Source organism: Lithobates pipiens, unplaced genomic scaffold (assembly GCF_037356315.1).
Source record: "Lithobates pipiens isolate NorthernLeopardFrog02 unplaced genomic scaffold, aLitPip1_a1.2 Scaffold_19, whole genome shotgun sequence".
Classification (NCBI taxonomy): Eukaryota; Metazoa; Chordata; class Amphibia; order Anura; family Ranidae; genus Lithobates; species Lithobates pipiens.
The window spans coordinates 366,955,886-366,963,026 of NW_027507764.1; positions in this window are offsets into that span (position 1 = coordinate 366,955,886).

A 7,141-nucleotide genomic window follows, 5' to 3' on the forward strand; every position below is an offset into this window, starting at 1 on the left:
GACGGGATGGATCTCTAGCTGGGCAGGGTGATGGGTGAACCACTACACAGAGCAATCCCCAAGGGACATGGCTACACATAATACCTTTTGCACATTGCAGGCTATTTTTATAAATGATTTGCTCTGTTTGTTCCCTGATATGCACAGTAAAAATGATCTTGAAGCAGAACAGCTGTGAAGTACACAACTAGAGAAACTCGTATAACTTTTATCTTGTAATTCATGTCGTCCAGCAGCCAAGCAACTTATCATTTCTAGGTGATGTTTTTAAAAGTATTTGTCTGAAATGTTACATTTTCGCATTTCTCTTTATCTCTGACACAATATCAACATCAACAGCATTTTCTGACATTGCCAAGTTCTTATCAAGATCTTATCTTAGCAAGAACATATACATATTTATACATATGATAGCACAGTGATCATCCTTGAATTCTCCATTAATGTTTACTTTCAAAGGATGTAGAAACTTTCCAACCATGATGAGGAAGCATGGACAAAAGTGGTTTATTTTTCAAATGCTATTTGGATTTTGACACACCTCTAGATGTGCAACTTAATTATGCATTCAGATTCTATACCTTTATATATGTAATTGTATATAAACCTTCTCTGCTCTTGTTATCCAATATGCCATATGAATGTAAACAAGGCTATGCAGTTTCGGGTTTAATTCAGCAAATTATTATTAGAATAGCTGACATATATCTGTGTCTCTGACCCTTTTGTTCTTTTGGTTAATGTCGGTATGTTTTCTTGACTGTTGTTTTAAGCTGAAAGCAAAGGATTTTGCATGCTTTTAGCCAATTATGCTGACAATTCCATTCCATTTACATCTCAGGACTGTCATTTAAGTTTTGACTAAACTGATGCAGAAAGAGACTTCTGTCTGAACTCATCACATTAAAAGCACTAAAGTAATAGAATTAATGTGTAAAACACAGTATAAAGAAGTAGCTGTATTTGAAAAGTGCTGCTGCTTGAAAATTATTGAATTGGAGAGGTATTCCAGTTGAAGTGACCCATACTGGCTGCAGGCACTTGGATTATGCCTCATTCTCACTCTTATATCGCTCAAGTGCATTTTGTAATGATGTTTTCATCTGCATTAACTTAAAAAAAGGGACAGAATAAAATTCAAAAGGGTCAATATTTTCCAAGGAATTTGTTACAATAATAACCATTTGCATTTGGCACAAGGTACGGTAGATGAAAATAAGAATAAATACAAATATTCCAAATTCTTTACAAAGATTTTGAAATCCACATTCTTAAAATGTAGAACTACTTTTAATGTGAAATATAAGAATAGTTAAAGTCATAATGTTTTTTTACCCTAATGCATTCTCTGTATTAAGGTGAAAAAAAAAAACAGCCCCCTTAAGTACAGAACTTCTGGTAATTACGGTAATTATTACCACGCTGAGTAACTCCTGGATGCATTAAGCAATCTCTTTGTTATGGTGATTCTACCTAGCCACCCCAGTGCTGCAACTGCTAAGGACTATTCTACCTCAGATTCATTGGAGTTCTGGCCATCATACAGGATCTACAATAAGCGATTATGCCCTCTTATCCTTTACCCGTTATATTGTAATGTTTCTCTAGCTAACTCAACTTCACACCAAGCCTGATAGAATAATACAATCGTCTTACCCAGGATGTTCCTATGACTGTCCAGGACATAAATTCTCTGGTGTAATTAGTGGTGTGACAATGTCTGTGTGTATTCTCCTTTTATGTTTTTAAATGAAAAATATTTGTAAGATGTTTAACTTTTAAATGCTGTGTATCTCAGTGCCTATAAAGTCCAATATCAAATTGTCTATATAGTATTCCTAAAGTGTTTGTAAACCCTTACAAACCCCTTTGACCTACAGGTAAGCCTAGATTAAGGCTTACCTGTAGGTCCAAGAAATATCTCCTAAACCTACACGGTTTAGGAGATATTTGCGAAAACACAGGCACAGCGACGCGCAGGCGCACTGAGCGCGCCGCTGTCAACGGCAGTCAACGGCAATATGTCACGAGTAGTGGCTCCCGTACCCATGTGCGGGAGTGACGTCATCGCGGCTTTGTCGAATGACAGCGGCGGAGCAGCAAGACCCACCGAGAAGATGGATGCTCCGGACTACAGGGGACAGCGGTGACTTCGCTGGCTCCTGTGTCAGGTAAGTGATAATGGACTACTATGCGATGCATAGTAGTCCATTATGCTTTACCTTTGCAGGGAATCAAAGAGGAAGTAAACTCATCAGGGTTTACTTCCTCTTGAATAATTTAGGACATGACACATTTGTACAATTTTGGTATCCACAGTGCCACCCTGTGGTGATACAAAAAGCTATTTGGTTTCTAAAATTAGATATTCCCCACTAGAGTTTTAGAGGTGGAACCAAGTTCTTGAGTTTACAAGTCTTCCAAAATAACTTTCTATGGAGGATTATTATGCTATAGAAAAATTATTTGTTCACTTTAAAGGCCATTCCCACCGCATCTCACCTCTGTATAAACTTCTAACTCTTGATTATATAGGCCCCTTACCTTCCATAGCTTAATGGGAGGGAGAATTAGAGCAGATCTTGTTGCAAGATGAAACAAATAAGATATTAAAATTAGTCCACTCATTTTGCTGACAAGGTGGTATTATACCCTGATGTGTTTAAATAAATGGGATCAGCAGGTATTTCCGCTATGCTTGTGATGCAATAAAGAATTGGAGACATTGTCCCTAATAATAGGTGAAGTGAAAACCACCTCACACAAGATTAACACAATTTACAAAAGCAACATCGTTAAGCAATAGACGGTCAGTCTCTTACATTGAACTTCCTGGAATGCCCATATTAGGAGGTATACTTCCTGGCCATAGACCTCACAGTGTACAGGGGATAAAATCTTCATATTTCTTGACTGTCCCATTTGAAGTTAGCCAATCATATTCTCAGGGTTCATTCTTTTTCTTGGTCACCCTGTGCCCAAAAGTGATTCCCGTCACAGGTACTGCCCCTGATTCGTACATTCTGGAGGTCAATTCTTGAATGGGTTCTGCCAAGATCTCTTCTATCTCACTCCCCTTTGACCCATGGATTGCCTTGTTTCCTAAAACCAAAATTTCAATTTCAAAATATTAAAAACAATGCTACCTTCCTTACTGAATGCAGCTAAAAGTTTAGTACCAAAACAATGGAAATCATCAAATCTGACATTGGTGGGTGAATAGCCACATGACCATTAAACTTTTCATTCCATATGGGCAAGCTGGATACATATTAAAAATTAAGATGACTAAAGTACCTGCTGTGATATTATCAAGTGATTCGCTCCATGAAGATTGCTAGACTTAGGCCGCGTACACACGGGCGGACTGTTCGCCCAACTTTGTTCGTCAAACAATCCGACAAACAGTCCACTCAAAATTTGCATGAACAGACTTGACCACACACGATGAACGAACAGTCCGCTGAAAGCGTGCGCGATGACGTGAACGGCACGTACGACGGGACGAGAAATTCGACGTCCAATACACTGCAATGCAACCTTCGCCGTGTAAGTCCTTTCTGAGCATGCGCGAAACTTAGTTTGTCGAACAAGCCTACACACGAGCGGACAACTGAAACTTGGTTTCAGCGGACTGTCTTACGGAAATTCCGAAAAACTTTGTTCGTCAGACTGTCCGCTGAAACTGTCCGCTGAAGCCCACACACGAGTGGACTGTCCGCTGAAACACTGTTCAGCGGACAAAGTTGGGCGAACAGTCCGCCCGTGTGTACGCGGCCTTAGGCTTACATTGCAGATTTTTCTTTTTTTTTTGCAAAATAGGAACAAAATGGATAGAAACACTGAGGTGAATGACTCCCCTTTTCTCCCTTCTATATGTTTTTTTTTTTCTGTGTGTGAGGATGTAAGGTTATGCTTTTTCACTCTCAAATGTACCTGTATCCTTCTAGACTGGTAACCTCTAAGAGATTTTGTTATTAGGTTTACATGTTATATTGCAAAGCCATGTTGCATGAGCATGAAAAAAAAAAAAAAACCTTTGTAAATGTAATGAAAAAAAACGAATTGGATATTTTGGGGTTGATTTACTAAAGCTAGAAAGTGCAAAATCTGGTACAGCTCTGCATAGAAACCAATCAGCTTCCAATTTTTTTGGTCAAAGCTTAATTGAACAGGCTGAAGTTAGAAGATGATTGGCTACCATGCACAACTGCACCAGATTTCACACTCTCCAGTTTCAGTAAATCAACCCCTTTATATTCATATATATCCAAAGCCAATGGAAAGGTCTGCCACATTACCTTTTTACTCAAGGGTGGTGCAAATCATAAAGGGACAACTGTTGCGGATGGAAAAAAGGGGTTCTTTACAGTAAAAGTGTTTCAAGTAGTACTCCAAGATATTTTTTTTTGCCTCCCCTTCCTGTTTTGACAAAGATAAAAAAAAAGTTTTCAAGCACTTATCCTCTCCATGCTCCAGTGCTACCCACAGCTTCTTCCCCGGGTCAGTGCTGCTGAACCTCTCTTTGTAGTAATTATTCACCCAGTAAATAAAAATATAAATATGCCAGTTTCCATTTTCTTATGAATATAAGCATATAAGCAATATCTGCTCTATGTCATCTTGACTAGATTATTTTTCATAAAGCATAAACATAAAAAACAAAGAGGGGAAGGGAATAGAAAACGGCGTAGGATATGCAAAGATATTTTAATGGACTTCCTGCATCCATGACACCCAAGGCAAAAAATAACATTGGAGAAGCAGCTTTGTTTTACATTCTTCTGCACTACATATTTTTGCCTAGTACCCATGAGAACAGAAACTCCACCAGTTCAGAAGCAGATACATTTCTCTATATTCTACTCTAGCTTTATTTTCAATGGAAAAAATTGCTTTTGCTTTTGTGCACACATCTAAAAAAGTGAACCCGTTGCCAAGTATTAGTGTTAAAACAAGCTCTTACTAACCTTAGTTTCAAGTACCATGGATCTATAAAGGTCACAGCAGAAGTACTTACATTTTTACTAACCCCCGGACCCTGCATTCCGTAAATCTGGTCTCCCACAGTACAGAGAACATGGAAATGCAATTATTTTAGTAAATATTTAAATTATTTAAATATAAACTGCTAAATACCTTTTCTCAATAACAGTATATAGCAGTCTTGTGACTTCTATCAGTGTCTGGTTAAACCTTGTAGGAGGAGATTTCATTCTCCTATAATTGTCCTATGAGGAGGCAGGACCCCTGATTCTCTGTCCGGGACAGTGCTAATTGGCTCTGTGCTGATCACATGCTCTCTCCCAAGAAAAAAAAACTTTCTAGCAATATATACCAAACTGAGCATGTGTAGAGTGCCCCAAGGCTTTGTACTATCAGGAGATGGATCAAGGACTGTGGAAGAAGAGAAGGATCAGTCTTTTTCCACAATGCACAGGATTAACCCCTTAAATTCCACAGTGAGTATAACAAGCATGCTTTGCTGCATATGCAGACTGATTTTACTATGGTGGGTTTAGTAACACTTATGCCGCGTACACACGAGCGGACTTTTCAACATCCAAAGTCCGAAGGACTGAGTCCGTCAGACTATCCGATCGTGTGTGGGCTGCAACGGACTTTTGACTCGCCAAAGTCCGAAGGACTTTAGAATATGGAACATGCTTCAAATTTTCCCGAAGGAACTCCGCCGGACCCGGTCCCCTTCGAAAACTCCGCTAGTGTGTATGCTACTCCGACGGACTAAAACCGACGCTAGGGCAGCTATTGGCTACTGGCTATGAACTTCCTTATTCGAGTCGGGTCGTACGTCATCACGTTCGAATCCGTCGGAGTTTAGTGTGATTGTGTGTGGCCAAGTCCGTTCGGCCGAAAAGTCTGTCAGAACTCCGTCGGAATTCCAGCAGAACTCCGACGGAACTCCTTTGGAAGTCTGTCGGACATAAGTCCGCTTGTGTGTACGGGGCTTTAAAGTTGACCAAGTCATTGTTCCAGGCAAGTCAGCTCACCCTGCAATTCCACAGAGGTTCTTTGAGCTATAGATTTTGTAAGTAAAATTCAGAACAAATAAATATTTTTGCAACAATGATTTCATTTTATACACTAGGGGGTTTAGAAAATCATGACCATGGTTTAATCCTGTTTGATATCACATTTGATTATCCTATAGCAAAGTGTGAACAAAATCTTTTCAATTTACAACAATTAACTTTAAACAGATGGCAATAAAATCACACAAAATGAAGTACAATGCGATGCAGATGTTAGATAGAAAGTTTTCAAGGACAAATACAGTTGAAGAAAAAACATGACTAAAATGAAAATACAATCAGAAGCTGACAGAAATCATAAGTTGACAATTTTGTTTCAGTGTATTCCTGCCAATGCCTTCAGTTATACATTCTAACCATCAAACTGAGACCCTTTTCACACTGGGGAGGTGCCGGTGTTAGCGGTAAAGTGCCGCTAGTTTCAGCGATGCTTTACCGCTGTTATAGCGGAGCTTTTCGCCCACTAGTGGGGTGGTTTTAATTCCCACTAGCAGCCAAGAAAAGGGTTAAATGTGCCCAAAAAACACCATTGCCAAAGCGCTTTGGAAGCGCTTCAGCAGCGCTTCAGCAGCGCTGCCCATTAGTTTCAATGGGCAGGGGAGGTGCAGGAGCGGTGTATACACCGCTCCTGCACCGCTCCAGAGATGCTGCTCGCAAGACTTTTTTTCCCGTCCTGTAAGCGCACCACCCCAGTGTAAAAGCACTTGGGCTTTCATAATGGGGTAGCTTGAGAGGCGCTTTTCAGGTGATTTACAGGCACTATTTTTAGCGCTAACAAACCTGAAAAGTGCCCCAGTGTGAAAGGGGTCTAAGAATAAAAATAAGATAAAGATACACCTGAATCAAAGTGAGCTATATTACTAGGCAGAGACACCACTATGAGTATCATGAGATCATCCGACAACCTTTTGGCATAGCAAGTGTGATTTTCAAAGACTGCTTGAAGTAACAGGACACAAAAGACCCACCTATAGTTTGCTGCATACAGAAAATGCTATTGCTAAAAAATAGCTTCATTCTTATTAAAGTGTAAGTCCAACCAAAATGTTTTTATTTAGTGGAACAGGGTGAGAACATCCTTCAGGAGG